Raw genomic sequence first — 18579 nt, 5'->3', positions numbered from 1 at the left:
TTACGAATCTAATGTAAATATCTGATATGCAGGATGGTCTTAGGCGACCCCTTTGAAAGGGTCATTCGATCGCCAAAGGGGTCATGACCCACAGGTTGAGAACCACTGTTATGAATTTTTGAATTGTGTACTTAAAATGAGTTAATTATATGATCTGCAAATTTATATTTCAATACATTATACCTTAATTTTTTAAAAGTCATGGCCTCTGAATATATACATAATACATACTTTTCTGGGTAAGTTATCTTTTATATACATTATGTTATTAATCTTATTAAAACATATATGTTTGTATACATATATCTTGTATACATACATATGCACCATCAATTCAGATCAAGCTATGAAATATTTCCAGCATGCTATAGGTTCCCACATAGCCCTTTCTAGTCAATACCCTTAAGAGGTAACCACTCTTTTGACCTGTAGCCCCATAAATTAGTTTTGCCTGTTCTTGAAATGCACAAAAATTGAATCATTTGATGTATATATTTTCAATCTGTTCTTTTTCACTCAGCATAATATCTGTGAGATCCACTCATGCTTGAGTGTTCTTATTTATTGATTTGTAAAATTTCATTTTATTAATGGACCTCACTTTCTTATTGGTGAACATTAAAATTATTTCTAGTTTAGAGCTCTTAGGAATAAAACCACTATGAAAGTACGTGTACAGCCCTAACCGGTTTGGCTCAGTGGATAGAGCATCAGCCTGCGGACTGAAGGGTCCCAGGTTTGATTCCAGTCAAGGGCATGTACCTTGGGTGCGGGCACATCCCCAGTAGGGAGATGTGCAGGAGGCAGCTGATCGATGTTTCTCTCTCATCAATGTTTCTAACTCTCTATCCCTCTCCCTTCCTCTCTGTAAAAAATCAATAAAATATTTTTTTTTTTTTAAAAAAAGAAAGTACGTGTACATATTTTTGTGGACCTAGACATACATTTTTATGTGGATATATACCCAAACATATAACATTGGGGTTCCAGACTAGACAAATGTGACAGTTTTTCGGGTCAATCAGTTTTTACTCCTATGAGCAATAGATGAGAATTTCAGTTCCTCTACATTGCTAGTATTCTTCATATTATCCATTCTAGCAGAAGTATAATGGTAGCTACCTGTGCTTACAATTTTCATTTACCTAATGAATATTGAGGTTGAGTACCCTTTAATATGTTTATTGGTCATTTGGATATCATCTCTAGTAAAGTACTTTAACATTTTTGTCTTATTTTTAATTGCATTATTTGCCTTTCTCTTACTGATTTATGGGCATTTTTAATATATTCTGGATAGTAGTCCTATGCCACATACATGTATTGAAAGTATCGTTATCAATCAGTAGCTTTTATTTTTTGCTCTTTTAATGGTGACTTTTTATACACAAGAATTCTTAATTTTGAGGAAATTTATCAATTTTTTACTTTTAAAGGAAATTTTATAAATTGGTAAATTTATAGAGCTGCACAACTATCACCACAATCCAGTATTTTTAGGGCTGCTTAGAAAAATCGTTGTTTGTCCCAGTGCCTATATAAAGTAATATTTTAATAAATTTCTTATTGGAAAATTATCATCTTTATGCTTCTTCTTGACATGGTAAAAGCTCCTACTCATCCCAAGCATAAATGTTATGTTTGCTCTTTTGTAACACATATCACACTGCATAACAATCCTTTCCTTATCTAACTGTCCCACTATGAAATTTGTATTTGGAGTTTAAGAGCCTAGATTTAGGAATCAGTCAAATCCCAGTTCTGCCATTTACTGAGCTTGTCTGGGCCTCAGTTTCCTCAACTGTAACAGGGTTATTTATCAAAGATATGTGAGATAATTTTTGTACAATGCTTAGAGCTGGGTACATAGTAATGGTTCAATAAATGTTGATGAGGATGATTTTTGTCTTCAAATCAAGGTTAATTCTTGTCCTCTAGCATCTAACAAGTAGGTATTTGACTCAGCTTTCCCACAAGCCCATTTCTCTTGCAAATCATTTATGTTTTAATCATTTGGTAGTAATTTGATTTGTTTAATGTCTTTGCATTCCTTGAAATGAAGTTGCTATTCGTTATTTGTCCAAATTTATAGCAGTCTTTAAAACCCTTAACTATATTTTTCTCTTTTTAGCAAATACTTATGTAGAGAGTAATTCATTCAAGTTTAATGAATTAAACTTAGCCCATTATTGTCAGTCTCAAATATTTTTTTTTATGAGTGAAAAAGATTATTTTAGAACCTTTAAAAATCACTTTGATTTCATCCTGGAAAGAATAGGGCAACACATGTTAAATCATTTTTGAGAACATACATATTAGATAATTTTTTTTTAGGTTGTATTGTGACAAGCCATAATATTGCTAAATAAATTTTTACTGAACTGAAAGTTCTGGGCTCAGTTTCAATGTTTTGTTTAATATTATTGCCTCCAACTTTCTTCTAACAAGGCTCAATTAAGATGTTTGTTATCCTTGCAAATTGCACTCCGGGTGTTTTATTATCCTTGGCATTTACTCTGCAAAGGTTTTCCCAATGGCGCACGTTTGTGTGGATTTATTACTGACCTTCGTTGTTCTTGAAGAAGCCCTCGGTCTTGTCCTCCGTGATCTAGTAAGCTGTAATTTCACAATCCTTTGAGGGTCACCCTAACACAATGTCGGTTACGTTTCTAAACATTGTAATTTTAGGTGCTTTCAACATGCAAAGTAGCAAATTGATAGACATGGAGATTTCTGACAGCTTCTTTCCCAGAGTGAATGGTACTCCTGGGACTGTGACCCTATGTGAGAAAACAAGTTCTCCGCTGTTGGCTCATGTAGTAATACGAATAGGGGTAGGTTTTTACCTGAAATCCAAAATGCTAAAAAAGGACCAGATTTAGATGGAAGCCTCAGGACTATTCCATGCACTTGAATTGGGTTTGAGATACTCATGGGGAGTTGCAAAATGAACAGTTGGATCTACAAGTCTGAATCCCAGAGGTGAGAGCTGGATCCAGTGCAAACTAAGTAAGTCCTGTGCCCTTTGGCGGTCTGGGTACCCATGAGGTTACATGCGAGAACCTTGGACTGCACCAGCATCTAATTGTTGAGTAAAAAACGCTAAGACCACCTGAGACAGAAACAGCAGCTAGATAGTGGGAGGAACCAGGACCAGTTCTCATGACATAAGTTAAGTGTAAAGATTGTTAGAGGGCAAGGACTTCTGAGCAAAAAAATGCTGGGGTGCTCTGGTAAAATGCAGAGTGCAGGATGTCTGTTGGTTCTAATGAGATGGAGGTGGTGGTGATATCATGATGGCTGTGTTAACAGAGCGATTGGAGGAGAATCCACATAAAGTTGATGCAAAGACAGCAGGAGGTGAGAAAATAAAAACATCCAGTACAGAGACAACTCTTTAAAGAATTTTTGCTTCTTAGGGAGGAAATAGGGTGAGGACTAGAAGGGGAAGAGGTATTAAAGGAGTTTGGTTTAGTTTTTTTGTTTGTTTTTCCAGATCAGGTTTAAATGCCAGTGGGGAGAATCCCAGAGGGTTACTCTCCCAGAGGTAGAAAGAGTGAACTATAGTGTCAGCTCCTGAGAAGGTGGGGAACAGTGGACATTGGTAAGATCAGAGAGACACCAGAGGTGGGGAGAAACCTCCCAGGAAGGGACAGGTGAGGATGGTGCCTGTGTAGACAGGCTTGCTGATTTGGTAGCAGTCAGCTGAGGGGTTTCTCTCTGATGTCCTCTGTTTCTCTGTGGAAGAAAAGATGAGTTCAGTTGTTGAAGAGGGAGCACGGAGCTCCTCAAATCACAAACACAGGTAGGTGGGTGTATTTAGGCAAAGGCAGATGGTGAGTTCAGTTTGAGTTCAGTTGAAGATGGTTGAGAATGAGGCACCACCAAATGCAGAAACCGTGAAGTGTTAGAAATGCAGGCCTGCATGGGGCTGGACTTATGTGGCATTAGCATTACTGCAGATGTGTGCGGACGCCATGGGGTTGAATTCATGCAGTCATTTAATGAGTATAAAATGAATGATAATTAGGAAGCTCATAGCTTCAGAGAACGTCAGTATAAAGTGAAGTGGCTCCCATCCTCCACATGCTTACAGTCTTGGAGGCAGACATTTGAACAGGCAATGACCACACAGCATAAGGGCTCTCAGAGGCAGGTTGAGGCTTTATAAACATTCCTAAGGAAATGCACCCCCCTTTGCTGGTGAGATTCAGGGAAAGCTTGAATGGGAAAACAATGTGTTTTGATGTGAAGAAGAAATAGTAACAAACCCAGCAAAGGAAGGGGAAGTGTATTTCTAGTTATGGGAACAAGTGTGAGTAATGTTGCTATGAGATATGAAATTTGTAGAAAATAAGGATGCACAAACCCATTGGCTCAATTCTGAATACATAGGCAGTAGTAGCAAAGCCAGAAGCAGAGATCGTCAAAGTCAAGGCCCCCATGTCGAGAAGGAGCCCAAGAGAGGAGAAAATGAAGCGTGAAGATGGTGATGGAGGAAGCAGTAGAATACAGACCTTCTACTCCCCTTTCAGGGCTCACTTCCACTGTGAAACCTCCACTCGCTGGAATGTGCCAGGTCTGGGAGTCTTCCTGGGAAGAGGCAGCATTTCTGGGTGTCTGGATCAGGTGGTGCTGAGCTTCAAGCTTCCTGTCCACATTTAGAATTACGTTGTGAGAGTCTGCAGGCTTTTCTCCATTGCCCTGTGTGCCTGTAGGATGTTGGTTATGCTGGAGATGTAACTTCTACCCTAACAGGACTGAGTGTAGACTGGGCACATCTGTCTTTGTAAAGCCTCTGATTATGAGCTAGAGCTAGGCTTTAACAAAATATTGCTTCACCCTCTTCACATGGGTTATGCCACATGCCTCTGAAATCTCCTAGGGACCTATATTGCCTTTATTATACATTAACCCAACCCCTAAAAGACACAGAGAATAGAGACTAGAACCCAGGAAGTCTAGTGTACCCACAGGTGGTTGAAACACTAAGTAAAAATTTCAACAAATACATTCAGGAGGCTTTTATTTGTTTAAACTGAGGTTTGGCTGCATTTGTAAGTATAATAGACTGTGTACAACTTTATATTTACTTCTCATTTTGGTAGATTGTCTGTCTTCAGGCCATGATTCTGAGCATTGATAATAACTCCCCAGCATGACAGATACAGCAGGTGTAGAAAATTGTACTGCATTGACTGTGGGCTTGACAAGAGTTTCCCAGAACATAGGAAGCCTGGGAATGCTTAGAATATGTACCCCCCTCTCTGCAGACCTATTAGCTTTGCCAGCCTGGGGCGTGGGCTCCAGGCTGGGTCTGACCCCCGCTCCTGCTTTCTCAAGTCAACCTGCATAACCATAGCCTATGACAAGCTAGCAAAACAAGCCCCAGATTTACCTTTTTTGTGTATAAAAGCTACTGTAAGATACAAGTAGATTATTAAGCTTCCTGAAAAAAACAGATTCAGAATTCAGGTTTGGTTCTGATGCTGCTAAGAGCAGAACAGGGAAATTACATAAAGCCAAGGAGTGACACAAGTTTGCAGTTCAGAGTATGCTAATGGATGAAGGCGAGGTGACAGACACATGCAGTTATAATCACCAACACTGACTGCAAGACTGTGGTCAGAGACAGTTACATTGGTGGCATAATTGCTGTAACTTTCCACAGACAAATGCAGTCTCTCTTGTATCACTGAGACCAGGAGAAACTATGCTTAGGTAGGAAAGAGTTGCCCCAGGTGAAATCAACTATCAACTGATAGAGCAAAGAATAGTGAAAGTAACCAAACAAATACAAAAACAAATTTAAAAATCCCCAAACACCAGGAGTCAGACTGTGTGCATGATTCTTTTTTCCCCCTATTTTCTTTTTTATTTGTTTGGGTTGGAAGAAAAGGTAATAGAAATAACAGCTTGCACTCATGTAATGAAAAATATTTGTTGAGCACTTAATATGGACAAAGCTATTTATCAGTAATCAAAAACCAAAGGTGGGCCTTAATGGGGGGAATACAAAAATTAAACTATAAACAAAATAGTACGTAATATATCTGACAATAAGAAATGCTAAGAAGTAAATAGGGCAGACTAGGACATGCTCAGCCTTCTACTAAGAGGCGAAGCAGGTCTGGAGGGAGGGTAATGCGTTTCAAGTGGACATAAGGTGGGACTTGTATCAAAGATTCAGTGATAAACTCGTAACTATTTTGGAGATTTGTACAATATCGATAGTCAAAAATAATGATCATTTGTAAGTTCAGCAAATATTGTGTCAAGCAAAGAGCAGGGAATGTAATAGTCATGGGAACGCTCACGTTTTTCTATCCAAACAAATAAAATCAAGTCATTGCTCTCATGGAGCGTACATTCAGCTAGAGAGGACAAACAGTAAACAAGGGAGGGAGCAACAGAATGTCAAATAGTGATAATAGAATAACCACATAAAACAGGATGCTCTGAGAGAGAATAACAGTAGAGTTGTCCAGGACATCACCTCTGACCAGATGACATTTAAGTTGGAGCCTGAAGAACATAAAGCTTGACCAGGGAAGGGGTGACAGGTTCCAGGTGGAGATAACAGGACAAAACCCTGAAATGAACAAGAAGTTAGCAAGAGAGGAGTTTATTATTCATAAAAAGCAGGACAGTTGTTTCCAGACAGGTTGTAAATAAAATTAACAATCAAGATGGGAGAGGGAGGTGGTTTTGCTAAGGTTTGGAGTTGAAATCGTAATAGGCATCTTAATAAAATTACTCATCCAGAGCTCCAAGGCAACAGTAACCAAAAAGTGTATCTGAATATTGTATAACTTTATATTCATGACAATCAAACAGCAATCAGTGCCTTGCCAGAAAACAAAAGTGACTAATTGACATAATGTGAAGCTCTTTAAAGAATCTCATTTAATATCCACAGGTTTATCAGTAAATTAATCAGCAGACTAATAGAGCAAGTTTTAGTTAAATACTTACAAGAAGTTTATTCTGTGCTTTGGTGTTCAGTTCTTTCACTGTCATGAAAAAAAAAAAAAAAAAAAAAAGAATAAGGGCGCCCTAACCGGTTTGGCTCAGTGGATTGAGCATCGGCCTTCCGACTAAAAGGTCCCAGGTTCGATTCCGATCAAGGGCATGTACTGTGGTTGCGGGCACATCCCCAGTGGGGGGTGTGCAGGAGGCAGCTGATCGATGTTTCCCTCATCGATGTCTCTGACTCTCTGTCCTTTTCCCTTCCTCTCTGTAAAAAGTCAATAAAATTTATATATATATATAAAAAAAAGAATAAGGGCAAAATGTAGAAGTTTTGCTGTTTAAATATCTGTTTTACCACTTGAAAAATTTGACATTTAATATCATTATTGAATTTTTTGACATCTTCCTGCTCTTCTGTGAGATTGGAGGACTTAGAATTGGTGCCAATTTTATTAACTGCTGTCCCATTGAGAAAAGCTTTAGCACCTTGGTTCCCTGGAAGAAGGGCCAGGTAAAGGATGGATAGCATATGGCTATACTGGTCTGGTGTCGTGGGAACAAGAATGGGGTTCTGCCCCTACTGAATGGCAGGCATGGGGTGTGACCTCAGGTTGTGTGTTATATGCATAATGTCTTGCTCTGCTGGTAAAAGAATGGTTCATTTTTCAGACCCCTGCAATAATGTCAACATTAAAACAATTTTTAAAGCAATTTTTTTAATTTTAAAAAAGGCTACAGAGGATGGCAACTTGAAGTCAAGAAATAAATATTCCACCTGGCTGGTGTTCAGTGGTTGAACGTGGACCCATGAACCAGGAGGTCATGGTTGGATTCCCTGTCAGGGCACATGCTTGAGTTGCAGGCTTGATCTGCAGCGGGGGGGGGGGGGGGGGGGGGGGGGGGGGGGGGGCGTGCAGGAGGCAACTATTTTTTTTAAGAAAGATTCCAAAGCCAAGTAAAAAAAAAGTACATGAAAAGGTATTTTTAAATTCTTTAAAATGTATAATTGAGCATGCATGAAAGTGAGGAAGATCCTCAGGGACCTGAAAGAAGCAAAACCATGGAGCAACAGCATAACTGAAGGCTGAAGCCAGAGCTGGCCTTATGGCTCTTGCCATGCTTTGCAGCCCGCAGCTTCCATTCCCATGACTGTAGGGGATGAAGGGGCCATGCTGAGTGATGAGATGGAGCACATATCCCTTCATAGAAAGCACAATCCAAATGTCTAGATTCTTGGGGGGGGGGGGGGGGGGGACGCGGTGGCGGGGGGAGTACTGAAGACCCACCCTGCAAAAGAAGATGGCAAAGGAATTTTGACTGCTTGGACCTTGGCTTGGAGTAAAGAGAAAAAGAAAGGATTTATGCTTTGAAGTTATTTAACAAAAAGTCAGTTCACACTATTTGCATGGTTGGGGGAAAATTCAAACCAAGAGAAAAAGTCAAGGCCCAGGTATCTGAAAAAAACAAATGCAAGTTATCTAAGAGTAACACAACTTCACAACTTTAACCAGGCCTCAAAGAATTCCCACAGATGCATTTCTAAGGACATGATCTCGAAGGAAAAATAATCATGAAATGTATAGAGAAATGAGGTACCATAATTATAAGCCAATAGAAATAACTCATTGCATTTCAGTCCTGCAGAAACTTAAGATATTGAAATTATTGGATGAGATTATTTTTAAAGGTGAAAATAAAAATATAATTAAGGAAGTCACTATCATAAATAATGAGCAGCATTTGAAAAAGAAAAAGTTATAAAAGTCACAATGTAATGGATAAAATTAAAGGCTGACATGAGAATAGTGAAATGGAAAATGGATCCTGAAAAAAATTTGCCAGAAATCTACCCAGTGAGACACAGAGTTGTTAAATATGAAAGAGAAATTAAGAGCAAGAAAATTAGGTCAAGAACGTTTACTACATATCTAATTGGAGTTCTGGAAGAAGAGAAAAGGAAAAGAAAGGGGAGCACTATTTCAGGGCATATTGGCTAAGGATTCACCGTAACTGAAGAAAATGTGCACATGCAGCTTCAGATTAAGGAGTCATAATGGATCCAAACAAGAGGGGAAAACATCCCAGCTGGACAGAGAGGAAACAGCGATTACCAACAAAAAGAGTGAACATTAAACTGGTGGTTGACGTCTTGACAATGGAAACATGACACATTACAATAATATTTTCAATCAGTTACAAAAAAATAATCATTGACCTTGAATAAAACACCCAGAAAAACTACCCATTATAAATAGAGTCTAAGTAAAGTTATTTTTAGATAAACAAAAAGAATAATTGTAGAAAAGGCAAATTTTTAGATCATTAAGTAAATAAAGGGCACTATCCCAAAGAACTTACTTGAGGTGATAAAAATGTTTACTGTCCATAGTGTGGGGAAGGTGTGGGGAGCAGGGGGTTGCTAGGGGAGGGAGAGGGACAACTGTAATACTTGCATCAATAAAGATAATTTTTTTAAAAATGTTTGCTGACCAGTATAATAGCCACAAGTACATATGGCTAGGGGACTGGCGAACTAAATTTTAATTTTATTTCATTTTCATTAATTTTAAAGAGCTGCATTTAGGTATTGACTTTCTATTGGGCAATACAGTTAGAATAAAATAGCATAATTGACAAGTGTGAGTTAATGGACACTGTAGAACAATTAGAGGATAAGCATCTTTTTCAAGTACATATAAAACATTTTTTAATATTGACCATAAATTAGACTCTTTAGAATAAACCTCAACAAATTTTAGATTATTAGTATCACAGAGATGTTGTTCTCTGACCATGATCATATTAAATATTAAATAGAAGTTTATATTCTTGTATACCTGTTATATAAATTGATACAACAGATATATAAGAATAAAAACTTCTATAAATGGATATTACAATTAAAGATATTAAATTATATTAGCCTCATATAGTTTACAAATGATTCCAATCTTACACAGTTCTCAAACCATTCTTTGAGCCCAGTATTAACTTAATACCAAAATATAGTGATACTCCCTAGCTGGTTGCTCAGTGGTTAGAGCATTGGCACGCAGACTGAAGGGTTGCAGGTTTGATTCCAGTCAAGGGCACATACCTGGTTGCAGGTTCGATGCCTTGCCCCAGTGCACACAACCAATCGATGTGTCTCTCTCATATCAATGTTTCTATCTCTCCCCTCCCCTTCCACTCTTTCTAAAAATCAATGGGAAAAGTGAGGATTAACAAAAAAAAAATAAAATAAAATTTACCAAAACATAGTGCTAGAACAAAGTGGGGAAGTGTCAGGCCAATGCCATTCATGAACATAGTAGTAAAATACTAAACAAAAGAACACGGTTAATCCAGCAACTTGTATAAATAATGATTTTTCACCACAAAGTTTCTTTCTTTTATAAGTTCTGTCTTTTTAAAGACAATTCACGTTAACAGCTAAAAGGGAGAAAACATTATCATTTAATTAAGAAGTCAAAACATTGAATAAAAAGTATCAATTCATTTTTTAAAAATCATAGATTATAAATGGAAAAGAACTCAAAAAAAGATGCAATGTTTTTAAATAGTGACAGTAACATCACACTTAATGGTTAAACATTAAAAGCATTTTCCTTAAAATCAGTAAACACATAAAACAGACTCATCACCATAAAGTTTAATATTGAACAGTAGGCAGTAACCATCTCATTAATACAGGAAAGAATATATAAAAGAATCCTGTTAGGAAAAGAAGAAACAAACTCATAGTCATAAATAAGCTGCAAAAATTAAGATGTCAATGGATTAATTATTTGAACTAATAACAGAGTTTAACAAGTTTTCTGGATACAATATCAACAAAAAAAATTCGATTGTATCTTTATACATACTAGTACAAAGTGTTGCAGTGTGTACTGTTTAAAAACATAGCATTTCTGAATAAATCGAACAAATACACAAATGGCCTTTATCAAGAAAATTACAGTTTATTTAGAAATGTTTGAAAACATCTAACTGCACAGATTTATCATGACAATAAGTAGGATAAGTGTATATTGTAAGCATGTAAAATTTTTACCAATTTATTGATTCAGAAAAATTCAGTTCAAAGTCTGAGCTGGATTCTTTTTCTTTTTAATTGAGGTGAGATTTATTAACATAACATTAAGTGAAAAATTTTGTGGTATTTAGTGTATTCACAGTGTTGTGCAGCCACTGTACTTAATGTAGTTTCAAACATTTTCATCATCTCAAAAGGAAACCACACAGGCATTAAACAGTAGCTCCTCATTCCTCTCTCCCCCCAGCCACTGGCAATCACCAGTCTTTGTTCTGTTTCTATGGATTTGCCTCATCTGAACACAAAGTTGAGGGGGGAAAAGTCAAATTGGATTCCTACGTTATATCAATAACAAAAATTAATTCCAGGTAATTTAAAGAACTAAATGGGAATAGCAAAGCTTTAAAATAATTTGTAAAAATGTAGATGAAAGTATTTTGCAGGGAGGAGGGTGGGAGAGGGCAATGGGGGGGGGGAAGGACATATGTAATACTTTCAACAATAAAGATTTATTTTTTTAAAAAAAGTATTTTTATGATTTTAGGACAATAAACCAAGAAGAAAATGTTAAATTCAACTAAAAATTGAAATTAAGAACATTTATTTTTTTAAAACCACCATAAAAAATGAAATTGACCTTATTATAATTATAAAAGAATCATTTTCCTCAGCATTTTCTACAACTTGATAAAACACAAAAATAATCCAATAAGAAAATGGGAAAAAATGAACAAATATTTTTTAAATAAGGAAATATAAATAAGCAATAAACATTTGGCAAACTTATAAGTAATCAGGGAAGTATAACTAAAACCAAAGAGAAACTGTTTGTCGTTTACCAGTTGTCCAAAGTTAACAGCATGATACTAAGGGTTTTGACCATTAAAAGTTTTACATACTGCTGATAGGATTCTACATTCACACACATGCTTTGGGAAAATAATTTGAAAATGCACCAACCATATGAGCTAATAGTTCCACTTAGGGATATGGTCAAAACTCTCAAATTTTCACAGGGCATGTTGAAATAGCAAAAAAAAACTAGACACAGTCCAGTGTTTATTAATATTAGATGAAGTAAAGTCTAATATACTCCAAGAGCAACATATATAACAATGAGAATGGATAAACTAAGTGCAAGGCTACTTAATATTATTTGTTATATTTCATATAAACATTTGTATGCAGTATTTTAATGTTTAAAAAATAAAATTTGACTCCTCATTACTTAAAAACTACAGTGCAAATGCTATGCAACCAGAAATCCTGCTTCTCTACACTGCCTCCAACAGCTTGATTACCCCATGGTTCCTAAAATAAGTCAGGTGTTTCCTGACTTCATCTTGGCCAAGCCATTCAGGAGAGTCTGAAGTGCTCATATCCTCTGTCTGATTTCCTAGAATCTAGATCCTCCTCTTCCAGCCCACCTTGGTCCTTGGTAATCGCTTCCTTTTCCAAAATTCTAAGGCCCACTGCCTGAACTGCTCCTGTGACACCCAATGTATATTACTTCCATCTTACTATATGTATGTTCTGTCAAATATCAAGGGTTAAAGCTCTCATAATTATAAATTACTGAACATAAATGCTTCTCCACTAACTCAGAACCTAAAAGAGCAGGTTTCATTTATATTTCCCAAATTGTTTCTCGGGCACTAAGAAGGTGCTTGTTGATTGTATAGTATGCCATTTCAGTTACAAATTAACATTTTGCTACTAATTTGAAAAGTTATAACCATCTTTTAGATATAAAACAAGCCAAGGTACATCCGTTATCAACCAAAAGAAGTCAACACATGGGATATTGAGACAGTATAAATGGTAAGGTGGGGTAAGGCATGTTCTAGCAAGTACATACGGTTTTTAATACAGAATAAAAATAAAGGGAGCAGCCAGTACTCACACCAATCATTGTCCCTGAGATCCAGTTAATTCCTTCTTCATTTATTCTGTAAAGAGGAAAAGAAATTTTTAAAATAATTGGCTAGGGCTTTTCCAGTGGAAAAAAAAAAAAGACTACAAAAGTGCATTAGTACATTATACAAGCAGTATGTGGTTTCATCCAATCACTTTGCTATTATTAACCACATTTGCTCCTGGGGCCTTGGTACAAAGGAATTCACCAGAATTATTGAGAGGGCCATGGATGCCATTGACCTGGCTAGAAACTGAAGGCAAGTTAACTTAGAGTAAGTTGGTCTATTTTGTTCTCTTTAACACTGTTCAGAATTATGAACTTCCATCTCATCTGTCACTTCAATCCCATTCACATTAATAAAATCTAATTCATTTGAATAGGATTCATAGTGATTTGATTCAACTCAATCAAATTGCACTGGGTGGAATCAGTCCTTGATTGAAATCTATTAAATTCAATTCAATAAAATAAATTTAAATATTATGCAGTGAAATTAATTTTTAATTAATTACTATTTCAGTTCAGGTCCATTTTGATCATGAACTTCAGTTCTCCATTTCTAAATTTGGACCCTATTCAAATTAAAATATAGTAAAATCCAGTTTAATTCTGAAAGATGCAACATGAGGCTAATGAACTACATTCATTTCCATTCAGCCCTAATCAAATTAGTTTAGTGACATTCAATCACAGTGAGATAAAATGTTCACCCTTTACAACCACATTGAATGTTTACATTATAACTTCAAATGATGATTTCCCAACTTTACATCACTGTCTGTAATATGAACTCCACAAAGCTTCTTGGATTTCATTCTGTTTGGTCTTTGCATTAACATAGACAACATAGAATTAGATTGTTGGGAAACAAGAGAGACTATTGTTACCCAGTTGAAAAAGATGATTTCACAAAATTTATAGGATGCTTGAGATATAGTCTTTGGTATCTGTGAGAATGTCTACATATATGATTTTTAATTTTATTTTTAAAGTTCTTGATGTAAATAGTAAAATGAATTTACAAAAAAAGTGTTAGAATGACAATTATTCTGGGGAAAAAAATTAAAAATTTTTATCTTTATTTGTTGAGAGTATTACAGATGTCCTCTCCTTTTTTCTCCCCAGTGCCTTCCTCCACCTGGATCCCTCCCCACGCCAGGTCTTCACTACCCTATTGCCTATGTCCATGCGTAATGCATATATGCATAGAAGTTCTTTGGTTCATTTCTTCCTGCACCCTGCTCCTTCATTCCTCTCTGTCAGTCTGTTCCATGTTTCCATGCTTCTGGTTCTATTTTGTTCATCAGTTTATTTTGTTGATTCGATTCCTTGTTTGTTTATTTTTATTTGTAGATTAATTGTTGATAGATATGTATTTATTGACTTTTTTGCTCATATTTTTTATTTTTTTTATTTTTTTAATTATTTTTTATTGATTTTTTACAGAGAGGAAGGGAGAGGGATAGAGAGTTAGAAACATCGATAAGAGAGAAACATCGATCAGCTGCCTCCTGCACACCCCCCACTGGGGATGTGCACGCAACCAAGGCACATGCCCTTGACTGAAATCGAACCTGGGACCCTTCAGTCCGCAGACTGACACTCTATCCACTGAGCCAAACCAGTCAGGGCCATATTTTTTATTTTTATTCTTCTTAAAGAAGAACCTTCAACACTTCTCTCTGTCTTTAACCTTTGGCATTTTAATTGTGATGTGTCTTAGTGTGGGCCTCTTTGGGTTTATCTTGTTTGGGACTCTGTGTTTCCTGGACTTGTAAGTCTCTTTCTTTCACCAGGTAGGAGAAGTTTTCTGACATTATTTTTTTCAAATAGGTTTTCAATTTCTTGCTCCCTCTCTTACACTTGAAATGGTCTCAGAGGCTCCTTACACTATTTTTATATTTTTGGATTCTTTTTTCTTTTTGCTCTTCTGATTGGGTGTTTCTTGCTTCCTCATACTCCAAAGTACTGATCTGATCCTCTACTCACCTGTTGATTCCCTGTAAATTATTCTTCATTTCAGTTAGTGTATCCTTCATTTCTGACTGGTCCTTTTTCATGTCTTTGATGCTCTCAATAAGTTCCTTGATATTCTCACTAAGTTCCTTGACATTCTCACTAAGTTCCTTAAGCATCCTTATAACCATTGTTTTGAACTCTGTATCTAGTAGTTTGCTTGCTTCCATTTCATTTAGTTTTTTTTCTGGATATTTCTTCTGAACTTTCATTTGTGACATGCTTCTTTGTCTCCACATTTTGGCTACTTCCCTGTGGTTGTTTCTATGTATTAGGTACAGATGATATGTCTCCTGGACTTGGTAGAGTAGCATTGTGTAGTAGGTGTCCTGTAGGGCCCAATGGCTCAGCCTCCCCAGTCACCATAGCTGGGTACTCTAAGTGTGTCTCTGTGTGGGCTGTGTACACTGCTCTGTTGTAGTTGAGCCTTGATTGCTGTTGGCATAACTGAGAGAAATTGACCCCAGGCCAATTGGTTGTGAGGATCACCTGTGACTACAGTGGAAGAGCTGTTGTACAGAAGATACCCCTATGGGGCAGGATTTGTTTCAGTGGGACTTTAGTGCTCACCAAGTTCACCCTTGAATGTGTCACTCATGGATGTGTAGAGTTGTAATCTGTCATAGTCTGAAGATGTCCACTGGGTGCACTGGCTCTGGGGCCTCCTGGGAGGTGCAAAGTCAGCCACTACCTATGCTCTGCCTGGGGCCATCTGGCACAAGCTACAGAGAAATCTGCAGATGGATGCTATTTGTGTTGGGCTTGGTGGTGTCCAGGCGAGGCCAAGCTGTAAATCTTAGTAAACTGCTACTAGTGCCAGACCCGGGGCCACTTATTGAGAGGCATGGAGCATGCTGAGTCCAGCTGCTAGTTGTTTGAAAGATTTTAGGAAAGTCTGAAGCCTGAGGCAGGACAGGCCATTCATATGGAAAAGCCACTACAAACAGCTTGTGTCTGCTACAAATTGGGTGGTGTGGGATCTCAGAGAATCACCAGGGCGGGGCAGGGCAGGGCAAACAGTGTGGGTCAGGTTGATGAAGACTCAGATATGGCACCTGCCAGTAAGCTCTGTGGGGATGGAGGGGAGGGGAGGTCTCAGCAGAGGAACAGTGACCTCTGCCACCATTTTTATGTGGGAGAAAGCTACCCACCCCCCATTTTTGCCCTGATGCCAGACAATTTAGTTACTCTCTAGATGTCCCTGGATCCTTTCCAGTTGCTGCCCCAGTGCTGGAACTCAGAGGGAGTGAGTCCAAATAAGTCCATGTGTGGGCCCTTTAAGAGAAACTGCCTGGGCCTCTGGCTATCTCCTTGTCAATCAGCCACAATCCCTACTGGTTTTTACACCAATTGAAGGTGTCTTTACTTAGTAAGCATGTTATTACCATTCATACCTTGGAGTATTATAATCAGATCCAAGTGGTTAACTGAAATTGACTGATAAAGAGAAAAAAATTGGTGGTGCCATGGTAAAAATGGAAGGGAGGTGGAAATGGGAGACTTTTCAGAATGCAGTCATTTCTTTAGAAAGAGGATCCTTCCTTGTGAGGAGCTCCACACAACCAGAAGCTGCCAGAACACAGGAGCTCTGGAAGGCTGTAAGGAAGCTGCCAGCAGGGGGCAGTAAGCAGAACATTAAAAGGCAGGTTTCTGCTGCTTTTGTACTTGTTCTAATTCCTCTGTTAAAAAGCCCCCTGCACATAGTTAATGGAATTTGTAGTAACTAGGTAGTAATAGGTATAATAAAACTAGATTTTGTTAAAATTATGCTTTTAATTTTTCATTTTGGAAACTATAAACCCTCATAGTATTATTTTTAATATCCTCTAGAAGTGGATTGAATAGAACTAATTAAATGTCCAAGTGACCATACTGGGTCTCACCGAAGAGTGTATCAAAATAATATTTATTTAAGAAAACTATTAAGTTACTTTGTGTAGCCCAGAAGGTCCAAAGAACACATTTTGCAAATCACAGGTATGTACCACATTTCCAACAAGAGGTCCCTCACATTTGCCCTTGTGTTTCTGGAACAACTTGTTATCAGAAAAAATAACAGAGATCTATTGGTTTCTTCGGTCTTGGGAAACAAGTAGCCTCTTTTCTTTTTCCCTTTCTCAATTTAATCATCCAAACCATAATAAACCCTTCACCACCATAAAGCCTAATCTTGAGTACAAGCAGTATAGTGGTTATATTTAATTCAATCTATGCTTGCTCTTTTAATACAATATGCCTTTGATAAGTCAGCCTCTAGTTAACTTAGAATATGGTTCATCATTATCTAATCTTGTCCCAGTATTTACCCTACTTAATATAGTTAACAGACATCGTCATATTCTGAAAGTAGAGAAGTTCTTGAGCTCTTCGCACTACTCTTGTCTTTAAAAAAATCTTTTCATTTTTATAGCCTTGAACTGCTTTCCCCCAAAGCCAATTAACAGGTAAATAATGATTAGTAAAGCAAAAAGTACAACTTCATTAGCATAGCGCTGGAATAAGGCAGTTCTCTGCTCATAGCAAATTGAATCCTTCTCTTCTTGCTGAACACAAAATATACACCAAATTAATAATTTATTTTGATGATAGTGACTTAATTTAACCATATTAGCCAGTGCTAATAACAAAACATACATTTGGTCTTTCCCTGGATTACATTTGTCTGATTGGCATTCTTCTGCTCACAGCAGATGTGCAAACAGCTCGGAAATAGCTTTTGCGCTTAAGTTCTTTTCCCAGGAAGGAAAACAAAATAGCATTGATTTTTGCCTCGTCCTAACTGGGACCATTAGGTATATAAGACTAAAAGTATTTTGATTTAATAAAGAGGTGGGGAGGTGGGGGAAGAAATGGGAAATGGAGCTACTCTTACCTGGTCACTATAGTACGTCACCTCCTTAAAGTTAATAAAGAAAATGTCATTGCATATCATCCCTTTGGATCCTGCCCTGGTGTCTAGTAAGACCCCCTCCCTATAGGGAACTGAGGGTCTTCCATGTGAGATAAGCTCAGAGCCTGGATCCCATGCAGAGCTTAGTGCTCCTGCTGGAACACCCCTGGTCCAAGCAACTTGATAAGGAGACATCCTCTCCTGGGCGTCTATTCCCAGAAGGTGCTGGTGGGAATCAGCTGACTCCCCTCTCCATTTCCCCTGTGGCACGTTTCTCAGCCCCATGCTGAAGGAGAGGCTGCTAATTCCTTTACTGATTTTTATGAAGAATACTGAGCCAGCTCCTTTGGTCTGTACTATTTGTCATCGCTCTCTGTAATGAAACACTAACACTGTTAGATTGTTTTAGTCACTGGGAGAAATAATCCGAGATGGAGCTGATGTTCTGAGATGTGTCCTCTCTGTGCTTATTTGAGGTGCAGACAGAGCAAGGGAGCTTCTTACCAGACCAGCCGTTAACTCCACTTCTCCAGGTGTCTGGTTTGTTTCCTCTCCCCACCAGGCATGTCAGTGTCCCCTAGTTTCCAAAACGAAGGACAGTAACCATATCTTGGGAAAACTTGAGCTTGCAGTTCCCTCTGCTGTTTTTAATTAAATATTTATATTATGGGAATGCATTTACTTTTAAGAGGGGTAAGTGATGTTCAACCTATCAGAGAGCTACACTGCTCCTGGGGAAGGAGGGGG

At 37.6% G+C, this 18579-nt stretch overlaps 1 protein-coding gene across 1 annotated transcript in view; it reads left to right on the top strand.

The window, feature by feature from the left end:
* The window catches only part of CNTNAP2 (contactin associated protein 2), a 1817652-nt gene that overhangs the window by 1430698 nt on the left and 368375 nt on the right, over positions 1–18579 (top strand). The gene's annotated exons all lie outside the window — the stretch shown is intronic.

This window comes from Myotis myotis, unplaced genomic scaffold, assembly GCF_014108235.1.
Source record: "Myotis myotis isolate mMyoMyo1 unplaced genomic scaffold, mMyoMyo1.p scaffold_m19_p_11, whole genome shotgun sequence".
Classification (NCBI taxonomy): Eukaryota; Metazoa; Chordata; class Mammalia; order Chiroptera; family Vespertilionidae; genus Myotis; species Myotis myotis.
The sequence above is the reverse complement of the archived record's forward strand: the minus strand, read 5'-3'. Positions and strand labels throughout refer to the sequence as shown.